This window comes from Boleophthalmus pectinirostris, unplaced genomic scaffold (genome assembly GCF_026225935.1).
Source record: "Boleophthalmus pectinirostris isolate CB_2022bp ecotype Guang Dong unplaced genomic scaffold, ASM2622593v1 HiC_scaffold_19, whole genome shotgun sequence".
Taxonomy (NCBI): domain Eukaryota; kingdom Metazoa; phylum Chordata; class Actinopteri; order Gobiiformes; family Gobiidae; genus Boleophthalmus; species Boleophthalmus pectinirostris.
The window spans coordinates 37,139,427-37,153,974 of NW_026571140.1; positions in this window are offsets into that span (position 1 = coordinate 37,139,427).

The window sequence follows — 14,548 nt, forward strand, 5'->3', positions numbered from 1 at the left end:
ACCAAAGCAGGACTAAACTAGGGACTAAACCAGGACTAAATCAGGACTATACCAGGACTAAACCAGGACTATACCAGGACTAAACCAGGACTAAATCAGGACTAAACCAGGACTAAACCAGATCTAAATCAGGACTAAACCAGGACTAAACCAGGACTAAACCAGGACTAAACCAGGACTAAATCAGGACTATACCAGGACTAAACCAGGACTATACCAGGACTAAACCAGGACTAAACCAGGACTAAACCAGGACTAAACCAGATCTAAATCAGGACTAAACCAGGACTATACCACAACTAAATCAGGACTAAACCAGGACTATACCAGAACTAAACCAGGACTAAACCAGGACCAGAGCAGGACTGAACCAGAACTAAACCAGGACTATACCAGGACCAGAGCAGGACTAAACCAGGACAAAACCAGGACTAAACCAGAATTAAACCAGGACTATACCAGAACTAAATCAGGACTAAACCAGGACTAAAGCGCGAAGTATAGTTCTGCTCAACTCATCGCACACTGCCGCCGCCGTCTGCATCAAGGTCTATGTAAGTAAAATTACCTATCTCAAAAATTACTTAAGTAAACTACTCAGTTAGAGTAATGTGAGTAAATGTAATTCGTTTTCCCCCCTTGGCTGTGAGCCTCGTCATTTTGGTCTTAAAATTCGTATTAACCCGCTCTACATGATCCTGCTGTTTCCTTCCCACCAGGATTAAATAAATCCTATTCATAATATAAAGCCTGGATGCAAATTCTCCCCTGTGACCGTGACCATCACCAGGTTCATCTGCGCGACGCCGAACACCGTGAGAGTCACAATAGTTTATTCAGTCTATGGTTATGGGAGAGGTGAATCGGTTTAGACATTAATTATCCACCCCCTCACCTTGATGTTATCAGGTGGGACTTCAGCATCAGTTTTATGCCAATTTAAACATTTGTTTTGTTACCTTCAGTTGCCAAATCAAACTGGTAAAAAAACTTGCTCCGAGATATTTTCTCATTAAAGATTAAGCAGACACTATGTACTTTTCTAGAAGAGGATCCACAACCTTCTTTCCTCCATATATGTTTTAAATAAATGTTCCACTGTATGACATTAAACTCTGCGGACAGGTTTAGTTACAGTGCATGTTTTTCGAGGTATCTGAAAGCAATAAAAAAATCCTGTGTGCGTGCAAGACGTGTTCAGTGTGTTCGATGCCATACTGTGGAACATTGTAAGAAAAGTAATAACATCTCCATGGAGACAAGTACGTATCAGACCCTCTCATGCATTTAAAAAATAATAATAATAATGTTTTAGGGTTCAAAAATACTCAGGTCATATTGAAAGACAACGTGTAAACTTCATCGTTATGGCATAAAGAGCAGAGGTTAACCGGTTTAGACATTGGTGATCCACCCACTCACCTTGACGTGGGACTTCAGCATCAGTTTTTTGCCAGTTTAAACATGTATTTTAATGCCATACCGTGCCAAATCAAACTGGTTAAATCACGTCAAATCATGTTTCAAAAGCGTGGACAATGTTAAGGACATCGGGGCATTTTGGTACAGCCATCCGGAAGTCCTTTGCAATCCCAAGGCACTTTTCTGAAGCGCTAGAGTTTAGAATATAAGGTTAAGGTTTGCTGTTCGCTGGTCGCCTTGGTCATGATCTGATCGATGAGCTAGTCTTGGTCTGGACTACCTCAGTTGTAAGACTTTAACTATTGTGTGTGTTCTGGGTTGATGGGGAAACCAGAGTGCACAAAGGAACAACAGATACAGAGAGAACACGCAAAGACTGCACAGAAAGGCCAAGAGTCGAACCCAGAACTTTCTTACTGCAAATCAACAATGCAACCCACACATCCATCATTCCAGTGTTCTGTCAAAATGGGCTGCCCCGTCGAAATGAGCTACGAGCAGCCTAAATCGACAGTGCCATCTATCAATTCAAGCTGCCTTACGGTTTTCTGTTTATAGTTGTATAGATTCAGTAAAACCAAACCCTAACCCTGAACTCCCCATTTTTACAACAGATCAAAGGTAGCACATATCGACAGGCCAATTTAGCCATCAAATAATGCTCCCACTGTAGAATCACCATTGTTTCTCATTTTCCGTATTTTCCGGGCTATTAGGAGCTCTGGACTATAAGACGCACTGTCATTAAATGGTCTATTTTCAAACTTTTTTCACAAATAAACCGCATCGGCCTTTAAATGAAACACAACAGTTGGATGGGTCAGTGGGACTTTGTTTGTGGCGTTCACGGTGACTCTGGGCTTTGTTCAGTTGTGGCGTGTAGGGAGGGTGCTGTCTGGGACCACTGGATTGTCGGCGTGTTCGCAGTGACTCAGTTGTTCAGTTGTGTCTAGAAGTGGCACATTGCACTCGCTTTTTCGGTTCGTTCCTTCGTTCCGTTCCTCGTCGGCGTGGAGTGATGAGTGTGTCTGTGGGTGTTTTTCCGCTGTCTGCTCCGTGCGTGGTGCGGCTTTGTAGTTTACTGAAGTCGTGCTGGGACACCTGAGTGGATTCGTGTATAGGGCGCTCTGGATTGCGGGGCGCACGATTGTTTTTTGATGCGGTTAGAGGCTTAAGAGCGCGTCTAATAGCCCAGAAAATACGGTATATGAATTTGGATAGAGGTACCCCATTTCAATAGGCCTGTATCTTCTATCAAATAAGGCTCCCACTATAGAAGAGAAAGAAACACTCTGGAAACACTGAAATCTTTATAATAAATTATTCAAATATCATAGGCTACAGTGATTTTATATTATAATAGAAATTCCACTACTATAACTACTATAGTATACAACTACTACTATAATAGTAGGACAATAATATAGTGCTATTTTATTAATACAAAGCCTTTCTAAACCAAGTTACAATTATTTATACACATGGAGACCAAATAAATAAATAATATATAATGTAATGAAAATGATAAAGATAAAATCTAATATTAAATACAAACTATTCAATCATCTAACAGGTATTCTGCTGCAAATCTAACACGCACATGTCGTTGCTTACTGATCAAAACACACACACACACACAAAAAAAACAGTACACTTTTAAAACATGACTCGTTACTCCACTTCTGCCTCGGGAGCTCAAATCGATGGGTAGCTCAATCAACAGGACACCGGCAGCCAGTTTAGTTCTGCCCTGAGAGCGTGATTATATAATTCATGTGACTTTACCTGATTTTTATTAGTTTTACAGGTACATTGTAAAAGCAGCACTTAAGGCCAAAATTAGACTCCTATGCTCTGTCGTTTTATTGTCTGAGAATCAGGGGAGTGCAGTCTAAAGTACATCAGCATTACTGTGATGGCAAAACTCCACTTTGGTCTCTGAAAATTGAGAAAAAAAACTTATGACCTCATCATGGTGAATAATTAGGATGCTCTGAATGCATAAGATAAATGAGGAATAACTTTGGACCATTGTTTTAAATGAACTGCTTTTGTGTTGTTGTTTTGTTTTTTTCACATTACAGTGCCTTTAACACACTGTTCTCCTGTTTGAAGGGCTTGGGCATTGTCTGTTCACACACACACAAGTGGTCTGAATGTGTTAAATCCACACACGAGTCCATTCCTGCTACTGTTTATCCTGGTGTGACATTTACAGTAAGTCTGTCGTGTAAAATCACATGTTTCTCTGATCATTATTAACATGTACAGTGTTTGTGCTAAGCTCTGAAACACACACACACACATGTACACACACACACACATGTACACACACACACACAAACACACACACACACATGCACACACACACACACACACACACACACACACACACACACACACACACACAAACACACAGGGCCTTTGTTACTGCAGCTCTGAACCCAGAAGATTTACTGTTTCAGACACTTGACTCTGGAAACATAAATGAAGAAAGCAAAATATTTATGTTTTGTGCGAACCATATTAAAGATGTTAGTTAGCTTGGCATACAGGTGCTGTATATTGACAGGTGCTCCCTGTACATTGACAGGTGCTCCCTGTATATTCTGTTGTAGTTTACAATCCAGTCCACTTTATTTCTATAGCACCTTTTATAAACATGACAGTTTCCAAAGTGCTGCACTGACAAATTAATACAATAATAGAATAAGTAAAAAAGTCAATCATAAATAAAAACAATAAATAAAAAGTGTTAAAATGCTTAATAATAATAATAATAATAATAAGTGTACACCGTGTGATTTCTCTCCTTTGCCATGGATTCTACCTGGACGACGGAGGGATTTTTCAGTTTGTCGTCTGGTCAAAAGTTTGTTTGGTCAAATACATTTCGCAGCTTCAGTTCATGAACTGAACTCAGAACTGAAGAAGCATCTTGGATGAGTTGCAAAACCTATTTGACCAAACAAACTTTTGTCCAGTCGACAAACTGAATTTCTCTGCTTTGCCAGGTTGAGTGTACACTGTGTCGTGGGGGGAAAAAATCTGTCCACGTCTGCCTCAAGTTTTTTTTTTTTTTTTTTGTTTAAGCTTTGGCCAGTTGCATTGTGTTCACTTTGATTAAATACATGCTGAAATATACAGTTTTTATTCTTCATTCAGTTACTATAAACTTCTTTGATGCAATAATACATAACATGAACAATAACTGGATAATTACTTTGCTGAGTAATTAATTACTTTTACAGCATGGTAACTGATTTACTAACTCAATTACTTTATGGGGGAAGTCATTTGTAACAGTATCCAGTGTTGGGGAGTAACAGATTACATGTACTGGAGTTATGTAATCAGAGTGAACCCCCCCACCCCCCCTTTTTTTTTTTTTTTTTGGTAAGTTCCACTCATTGCCGGAAACTAAACCAGGTCTAAACTAGATCTAAACCAGGTCTAAACCAGGTCTAAACCAGGACTAAACCAGGACTAAAAACAGGTCTAAACTAGATCTAAACTAGATCTAAGCCAGCACTAAACCAGGACTAAACCAGGACTAAAACCAGATCTAAACTAGATTTAAACCAGGTCTAAAACAGGTCTAAAACTGTACTAAAACCAGGTCTAAACTAGATCTAAACTAGTTCTAAACCAGGTCTAACCAGGTCTAAACCAGGTCTAAACCAGGACTAAACCAGGACTAAACCAAGACTAAACCAGGAATAAACATGATTTAACAGGATTTAACAGGACTAAACCATGCCTTGTGGACCGTGTCTCCTCCTTTTCTATCAATAATGTTTTTAATTTGGTTAAGTAAAGTCTGGGCTTTTTATTTTCTTTTAGCAAACAAAACTTCTTTACATTATGTTACGATATCCTCATCTTTGCTTCTCTACAGCAAATCAAGTAATCCAAAGTATTCAGATTCACTTTAAGTAACTTAATGGATTACGTTACAAACTACATTTTGGGGTCTGTAATCTGTAATCTGTAGGGGAATACATTTTAAAAGTCACCTTCCCAACACTGACAGTATCTAATTACTTTTTTACAGTAAAATGCCCAACACTGGCTGCAGGTAACAGAGGTGGGGCGGTAATTTGCAAATGAACAGACATTCCCAGGTTGTACTTATCACATGTGAATAGAGCTAAAGCAATAACATCTCTATGGTGGAGGACCCCCATCTAAAAAGTTACGCAGTGCACCTTTAAATGAATTAAGAATTAACAAAAAGACTACAAAACTCGTCTCGGTGAAAAATGCTTAAAAACTCATCTTGGTGAATAATTTGGATGCTCTGGATGCATAAGGTAAGTGAGGAATAACGTTTGGACCACTGAAAACTTTAAAATGAACCAGTTCTGTGTTTTTGCATTTTTAAGACAGTAAAAATCAGACACAGCGCCTTTAAACACTGAGTTCCCATCCGATAATGTTAATCACTTTTGGCTGTAACACTTTGTAGATTTGAAGCCCTCGTATTCACACACATTATCTTTGCGCTCGTGTTAAGTTAAGTTAAGTTAGCCTCCGTGTTTCTTTAAATCCTTCAGTGAAATGATCTCCCTCTCTGAGCTGCAGCGGAGCTCGGCTGTGCCCAAAATGGCTGCAGGGAGAAGTATGGGAAAAGTTTGAGTTTGACTTGTGGATTTCAGCCTCTGTCATCATCTGGAGTCTGGAAGTTTGAGGTGTGGAGGACGTTTGAAAAAGGGCAAAATAAAGTTACGGTGTGTTTCGCTCTGTTTTAGCCTGCAGTCACCTGGAGTTTGAACCAGTTTCAAAACCAGCATAAGTCAAGGTAAAGTCAAACAAAATATGAACTCCCCTGAATACACAAAAGTCAGAAAGTATATAGTTTGATAGAGTAAGTGTTGAGTAACTGTCTAAATATACAACAGGTAACAGTGAGGATTTGTAAAGGGAAACTCCGAGTCTACAAACAAGGGCAAGTAATATGACTTCTACAACTGTTTCACTGTTTGTCGCTTTACTTAAGAGTCAAAAGCACTCCTGACTCACAGCGAGAGGGTTCCTTGTTGGTTGTGTGTGGAGCTGTGTGCATGTTCTCCCAAATCTCATATGGGTTTCTTAGGAAGTCAAAATGGTCTCAATACACGCATCCCGAATTTTGGACTTCCAGTCATTGCGTAAAGTGAGTCAGACTTGAACTTTAACAGCCACATCAAATCAGTAACATCTGCAGCCTTTTACCATCTAAAAAACATAGCAAAAATGAAAAGGTTTACTGTCTAAAGCAGATTTGGAGAGACTTATCCATGCGTTTGTCTCCAGTAGGTTAGATACTGTAATGTTCTGCTCACTGGTCTCTCCAAACGAGCTGTGAGATGCTGCAGAACATCCAGAACACTGCAGCTCGGGTCCTTACTTGAACTAGGAAGTACGAGCAGATAAATCCTGTGCTCAGGTCTCTGCACTGGCTCCTGTGGCTCAGAGACTTTAAAGCGTCTCTGTTTGTGTACAAGTCTCTTTATGGCCGAGCACCAAAGTACATCTGTGACATCTGTTAGTGTCATATGAACCATCTCACACTCTGAGGAGCTCAGGGACCGACCTCCTGCTGGTGCCCAGAGTCACGACTAAACAAGGGGAGTCAGAGTTTCAGGTTCATGCAGCTAAAACCTGGAACAGTCTGAACATGTGAGACAGACTCTTCTGTGACGCTGTTTAAATCCAGGCTCAAAACATTTCTGTTTCACTGTGTATGACTGAAAGGTTTTCATTTCGCACTCTTCTCTCTAATTTATGTCTCTCTTTTTTTATTTTAATCTTTATGATTATTTATGTTTTGATTTGTTTTTATTATGATTTTAATGTATTTCTTATTCCGTAAAGCACTTTGAATTACTCTGTGTATGAATTTTGCTATACAAATAAACTTGCCTTGAGCATCAAATCGCCCTGTTTGATTTCCCAGTGGGATGCGTCTATCTTCAAAGCCGATCTTTTCAAGTCAAGTTTCAACTATATCGCTTTTGTTTCTGGTTCTGATATTTTCATGTTTTTGTTATGGGATAATTGTGTGGTTGATGAATGTCCTAACAGCGGGAAACGGCTCGAGAAACAGGCTTCGGACGTTTGCGAACTCCATAAATGCAAAAGGGAATCAGATCTGTGTGACTGAAACCTCCATTCAAACTGTTTCCCTTCCCAACGGAATTCAAAAAATTGTGAAATGCGAAGGCGATGGGCAGTATTGATACACAGGACGAAAAAGGAAACTTTCGGCTGCCTAAGAAATCATCCTAAGTTTGCAGCATTTTGTATGTGGAGCGCCAATCAAAACAAAATTTCATTTGTTAAGCGAGAGGTGCAGAAGATGAGCAGGCCGAGCTTGCACTTTCTTGTTCTTGTGGTTTTACAGCAACATCACATCTTGGTCTCTTTGCAGTGGAAGTTGTTTCTTGGCGAACAGCTGGTGCCTTTGCTTTGGCGTTGACGTTTTAACTTTGTAACCAAGGTTGAGCGAACAATTAAATCAGAATTAAAAAACATAATGTAAACGTGGCCAGTGTGTTGTGACTGACAGCATCTCTCTGAGTTAAGTGCAGTTAAAAACAGAATATTCTAAAGTGTCCCCACCATGTCTTACCACAATGCACAATTTAATCCCACACAAAGTTGCATTCTTGGTTTATTTTTGTTTATTCTTCTCATTCCTGACATTGCCGTGGGCGCCGCCATTACCATTCAGGTATGTATTATTATTTATGGGACAGCCAATCGTAGCAGCAAATAATTTATATATGGACAATAAAGCCATTTTAAAAACAGTGCCGGCTTTTTGGTGCAAATGAACATTGAACATTTAGATGTTAGATTTTAGCTGCTTTTTACATTTGGAGGGGGTGGTATGAGCGCTTGGGGGAAAAAAAGCGCCCTGTCCTGGTTGTAGGTGGAGAAGGAATTTTTTTGGTCCCATGGGGGCGCCAAAAAAATGGATGTCATGAAGCGGTAGTTTAGTTTTCAAATCAGCATTAACCTTTTACCTTAAATTCAGTAGAGATTGGCAATTTCAGGGCTGAATGATCAAAATGTTTCTAGTGAAGCTGTATGGAGTTTAAAAATTGTACTTCCTGTATTAGCACGTGATGTCACAAGTTGGAATAGTGTTTTCTGTTTGAGAGAAGACCTCAGTGTTAGGTTACGTTTACACTGAAACAAAACAGAAATCCAGACATGCCATTTCTGTGTTCCTACCCACACAGTAACGTGAAACCACCTGAAACTTTAGTCACATGGGTAGGCTGGCATCACGACGTCACGGTAAAAACAAGGAAGGGAGCACGTCATGTCTGAAGTTGCAGCAGATTTCAAACAGAGGAAGATGGCAAGCGAGAGATAAAGAGCAGAGATATCCAAGGTTGTTCCTGGTTTTCCATGGCCTACTAGCAAGAATTTCTAGTCTCTGGTTTGTTTAAACAGTTTTCCGCAATAGCGTCACATGACCGATGTCATGAACCCAGCGAATCAGGAAGGAGCAAGTCACAGTGACGTGGTCCAATAAAGACGCAACTAGAGCTCCTACGTCAGTGTATCAACGTTTTCAGGCGTCCACACAGTGTCGGATCAGATCTCTACTCAGATGAATTCGTGGGAGCTGACGGCACCAGATCGTTCCGTCTCTGGAGCCGTTTTCCATCAGATTGAGTGTGAACGAACACTGCATCCACAATGAAAACGACTTGAATACATAGTGTGGACAGGGAATAAATATGTAGTGTTTGTGTGTTAAATGTGTGTGAATGAAACAAACAACACAACTCCGGGTATATTTTGGTGAAGAAACAGCATTATAACAGATCAGAAAAGAGTGTAAATGGCCCTTTAACATGTATGAGGCGAGTGTTTACATGCAGTCTGACCTTTGCGGTGGTCCTGATCCCATATTAAAGTGGCCTCTGTGGGGCTGGGGCAGGACTGCGGCTGGACACTTGTTTGGGGCTTATGGGGCTTTTGTACAGTGGCTTTAGAGGATTTGAACAGCACTACACTGTACATGAGGCTTTGTTCACTATAAGTCTGAGCCCTTTAAGTCTGTTTGACACGTACCACCGCTTTAACACATTCAACACAGGAACAATCGCAGTTTACATACATGGACCAGGCTGGGTGCCTCCGTTTGTTTTATGCATTTGATGGTCCAATATAGATTTCTTTGAGCTGATAAAATAACCGATATTATCTATATTATAATATTATCTATTTTTTTTAACCTCTGTCTGTTCAGTTCTTACCATTTCAAGCTCTTCATTGGACTTGCATGACTTGAATTGCAATAAAAAAATGGAAAAATTAGGGAGTTTTAAGACTTTTGACTGGTAGTGTACCGTATTTTTCACACTATAGGGCGCTTTGGATTATAAGGTCGAACTGTCGAACTTTTTTCACATATAAACCGCACCGGATATAAAGCGATAAGGTGCAATAAACAAAACACAACAGTTAGATATGTCAGTCAAACTTTATTTAACGTGTTCACAATAACTCTCAACTTTGTTCAATTGGAACGCGTAAAAAAATACTGCTGAGAGCGTTAAATTGTTAGTGTATTCACAATAACTCATAATTGTTCAAACAGTTGGGCGATTACAGCGTCCAGCTCGCCCGCATCCCTCTCGTCATTATCCGAGTCAGTGTGGTTACTGTTCCCTGGCAGTTCAGTGATGATTCTGGTCTTGGTGAAAGCTCGGACCACAGTTGATACTGATCCTTAGCCCAGGCGTCCACCGATCCGTTGGCAGATCGTGGCTTAAGTCACTCGGCGCTGTCTCCCTGTCTTGGTGAATGTGTGTTCACCTTCTCTCATCCACTGCTCCCACGCAGCTCACACTTTAACTTTATAACAGCCTTGAGTTTAAAGGCGGCGTTGTAAGTGTGTCTCTTGACAGGTGCATTTTGATATTAAAAGGAATCACAGTATGTATTACTCCACGATGCTCCTGACTACGGTAGTTTGTAGTTTACTAAAGTCGTACTAAGACACCTGAATAAATTAATATATAAGGCGCTCTGGATTATAAGGCGCATAGTCGTTTTTTGATTAAATTAAAGGCCTTTAAGTGTGCCCTATAGTGCGGAAAATACGGAAAGTAAACTACAAGTTTCAGGTAACACTTTATAATAACTACACCTTATTTAGCCTTAATAAAGCATGAACAGAGGCTTAATTAATAATGGACAAAGGCTTAATTAATAATATTCACGCTTAGTAACTATTTAATTACTACCTTAATTCGCACTTGCACTTAATTTGCCTGTGCTGTAAATAGTTACTCATAATTATTTCATACTTAATTACTCATGAACTAACCATTTGAGCATTTATTAATCATTAGTAAGCTACGAGGGAATGATTTACTAATAATGCAATGATAATTCATGCTGTTATTATCTGTTAGTTAAGTCTTTTGGAGAGCTTTTCTAAAGTGAAGACTAATTATCCTTTATTAAACATTTACTAAGCATGAATCATTTTTAATTAAGTCTTTGTTCATTATTAATTAAGTCTTTATTCATGCTTTGTTAAGGCTAAATAAGGTGTAATTATTATAAAGTGTTACCCAAGTTTCATTTGATATCTCTAAATGTAATACTTGCCTTTCTTGTGTTTCTTTTTGGATTATTAATGTACTATTTTTCTTTGTTTTTTTACATGTTACCTATGCATATTTTTCAAATCAAATATCTTAATAACTCACATTTCATTGACAATAAATGTTAAAAGCAAATAAAGCAATTTTCTGTGAAGATTCTGGACCACCACAGCCGATATGAAAGCTTGTCAGATGTTTTACCGCAAGTTCAATTGACAATTTATATCTGATCCTCATTAAATCAACTCCCACACAGCAGCCTGAAGTTCTCTGGAAAATTAAAATTAAGCCACTGCCAGTAAGAGGCGCGGTGGGTTAAGTTTGCCTCAGCGCGTACGAACTTGTAACACTCTAATCAATTTCCATAGAACCAACAGCACGGCTATCAGTGAATGTACAACTTTGAATTACTCACAGTCTTCAGACCAGAACTTGTGGGCGAACAAAGAAAGTATGAATCAGTTAGTACTGCCAACTGTAGTGAGGGGCAGATGTGCGTACAGGTGTCAGGTGTTCCTAGAAAGTTATGTTATTGCAAAATAAGTAATTCAAGAAACGTGAGTAAAATGTATTTTGGGAAAGTAATCACGTAAGTAAATTAAGTAAATTAAATGAATGTAATTAAAAGACAATTCTAACACAATCTCAAATAAGGCTGTGTTCAGACTGCAGCCTGAAGTGACCCAAATCCGATTTTTTGGCCCCTATGTGACCTGTATCTGATCTTTTAATGACAGTCTGAACGACACAGATCCGATTTTTTCAAATGCGACCCAGGACACTTGGATATGTGCTCCTGAAACCGATACATATCTGATCTTTTGACATGTGACTTCAGTGTGAACGGCCAAAGCGCATTCATCCACCTACACGTTATCAACAAGCCACAAATGTCACTATTCTGCGCCGAAGTAGGTGAAAATTGTTAATGAACTCCGTGTCACTGAAGTGAAGCACATCACCATCACCACTCTTGGCTACGTCTCCACATCCACACGTTCCTTTCAACGGACGTCGCTGCCGCTGCCCCACAAAACACCACGGCCAAAAACCTCGTCCTTCTCCTTCTCAGTTTCTTCTTTAAAAAAAGTAAGTTGTTCATGTTCTGACTCCGGTACAAGAGAAACTTTAAAATCTCCGTCACTGCGGTTGACGTCATCGTGTCTCCAATGCACATGGCCCACATTTCATATTTTGTTTTTTAATTTTTGACTCAGCACGTACAAACTTGTAACACTTTCTTAACATTTTCCACAGAACCACTAGCACCTGGTCTATTTAACATTTTTAGATAAGTCACAGTTGTCAGACCAGAACTCATGGGTTGAGTAAGAAAACATAACTAGTAAGGACGTAACAATAATTGAATTATAGTGATATCGTACCGTCAAAGTTCTCACAATAATATCGTGGACCATCACAATACACTGAATTACAAGTCTCTTTGCTTAAATTAAGAGTTATGGAGCAGCAACAGCTTTAAAAAAAAGATGGTGAACTACATAGACCATGATCCTTTGCTCCATTTCAGTGCAGACTACAAGAAGAAATAACAGTTCTAAACACTTTTAAGTCTTCGTTCTTTGGATTAAGTCTTCTCAAGGCATTTTAAGAGGAAAAAGTAGCTATTAACAGTTTTGTTAGTCTTCAAAAAATATCTTAATAAATATCGTACCGAGAAATGTATATTGTGAAAATATCGCACTGAGAGATTTCGCTATTGTTACATCCCTAATCATGAGCTTTCCCACAATATCGCAATAAATAACGTAGCGTGAGGTTCATACCGTAATGATATCGTAGCGTGAGACTTGGATATCGTTACACTGTGGGTTTTTTCGGAAGGTTCAATGCGTGTCCTAAAAAGAAGCACAGGAGATGGAGAATCCGAGAGAACAGGCCACTTTATTTCAGCATTTCCATTGAGAGAGATTCAAGTTGATCACCAAGTACAACTGCCACCCCGGAACGACGCCTCTGACCAACTCAAAATCAGGGGTAGCTTTATACTACATCTTGACAAAACATTAACTTGTTGATTTAGCATATACAGCAAGAAAATGAACAATACTGCTGACCCAGTACACCTTATCATGGGTGGGAACATGCCACGGGGTCCACATATGTCAGTTTTTCTGCTTCGTGGCACTCAAAGTACAGAAAAACATGTTCTTTATGGCACTCAAAGTACAGAAAAAACATGTTATATAGACCTATAGATAGTCATACGTGTTTTCCACCCTGTTGTCATTCCAAAGTCCATAATATTGGGTGAATTAGCATGACCAACACATAATATTTCCCACACACCCCTAGTATTAAGCACTTATACAGATGACAGAACCAAAGTCTTGGCAAGGTAAAAGGTAAAGGTTTTAAAAGTAGCATATTCACAATTCAGTTAGTCTCCACAAAATGCAGAGATGTAGACAGAGTAAAAATAAAGTGTTACTCAAACGTGTGAATGAAACAAAACACAATTCCAGGTTTGTTTTTGATGAGGTAACGACATTCTAACATGACTTAAAACTCACAAGAATCCATTTTGGGTAATATAGGACCATAGACTGTAGGAAGGAGTGTACTAGGCGAGTGTGACACACCCCCGTAGTGTTTAGCTCCTCTCAAATGAAGCTCCAGATGTTAACGGTTATAGGAGGCAGGGTCCATATTTGGAAATCTGACCTCAAGTATCATAGCAACCACTAGAGCCAGTCATGATTGAGGTTGTTAAAAGTGCCCGCCCTTCTCACTGGAAAACGAGAAGGGGGCTTAAGCCGGGCGTACACTGCAACTGTTTTTGGGATCGGGCTGAGTTTTGGCTTAATCGTGTTTTGCGTAGTCTACATGGGGTAACAAGAACCAATTAATACCTCCAGCTCCCCATCGGCAATCGTAGGTCGCAAGAATATCAAACCTTTTTGAAATCCAGTCGCCTCTCGTGGGGGTTTCACACTGTCGAAGTAGTTCCACGAGCTGTGAACTTTTAAACCCTGAGATTTAGTCATACAGTTTGAGCTGGGGCTGAGTGAAACGATCGAAAATATTACACAGTGTAATGTAAACAAAAATGTAATTGTACCAGCAAAAAAAATTTAACTACTTTCAGCTATGGTTTATAGTAGGCAACCGAACTAATTAGACAAGTTTCCAATTCACTATAATTCAAATAAATAGAGATGTGCATGTCTCAGGAATAATGGGGAATGTAAAATATACATCTAAAATTGCTTTACAATTTTGTGAAAGCAAAGCTGTCACATGTGCACACACCCTGATCACAAGACACGTGCAGGAGAGTTCATGCAAAAACTATGTATGTAAAAAAAAAAAAAAAGATACAGTGCATTAATAGGTATAAATATGAGTTTAATAGTGCATCCAAGACAAGGTTATCCTCATCGCCTACAAGTACCTCCATAACCTGGCCCCTCCCGATCTCACTGACCTCCTCTGTCTGCACCTTCCCACCCGCCGCCTCAGATCAGCCGACACTGACCTCCTCACTC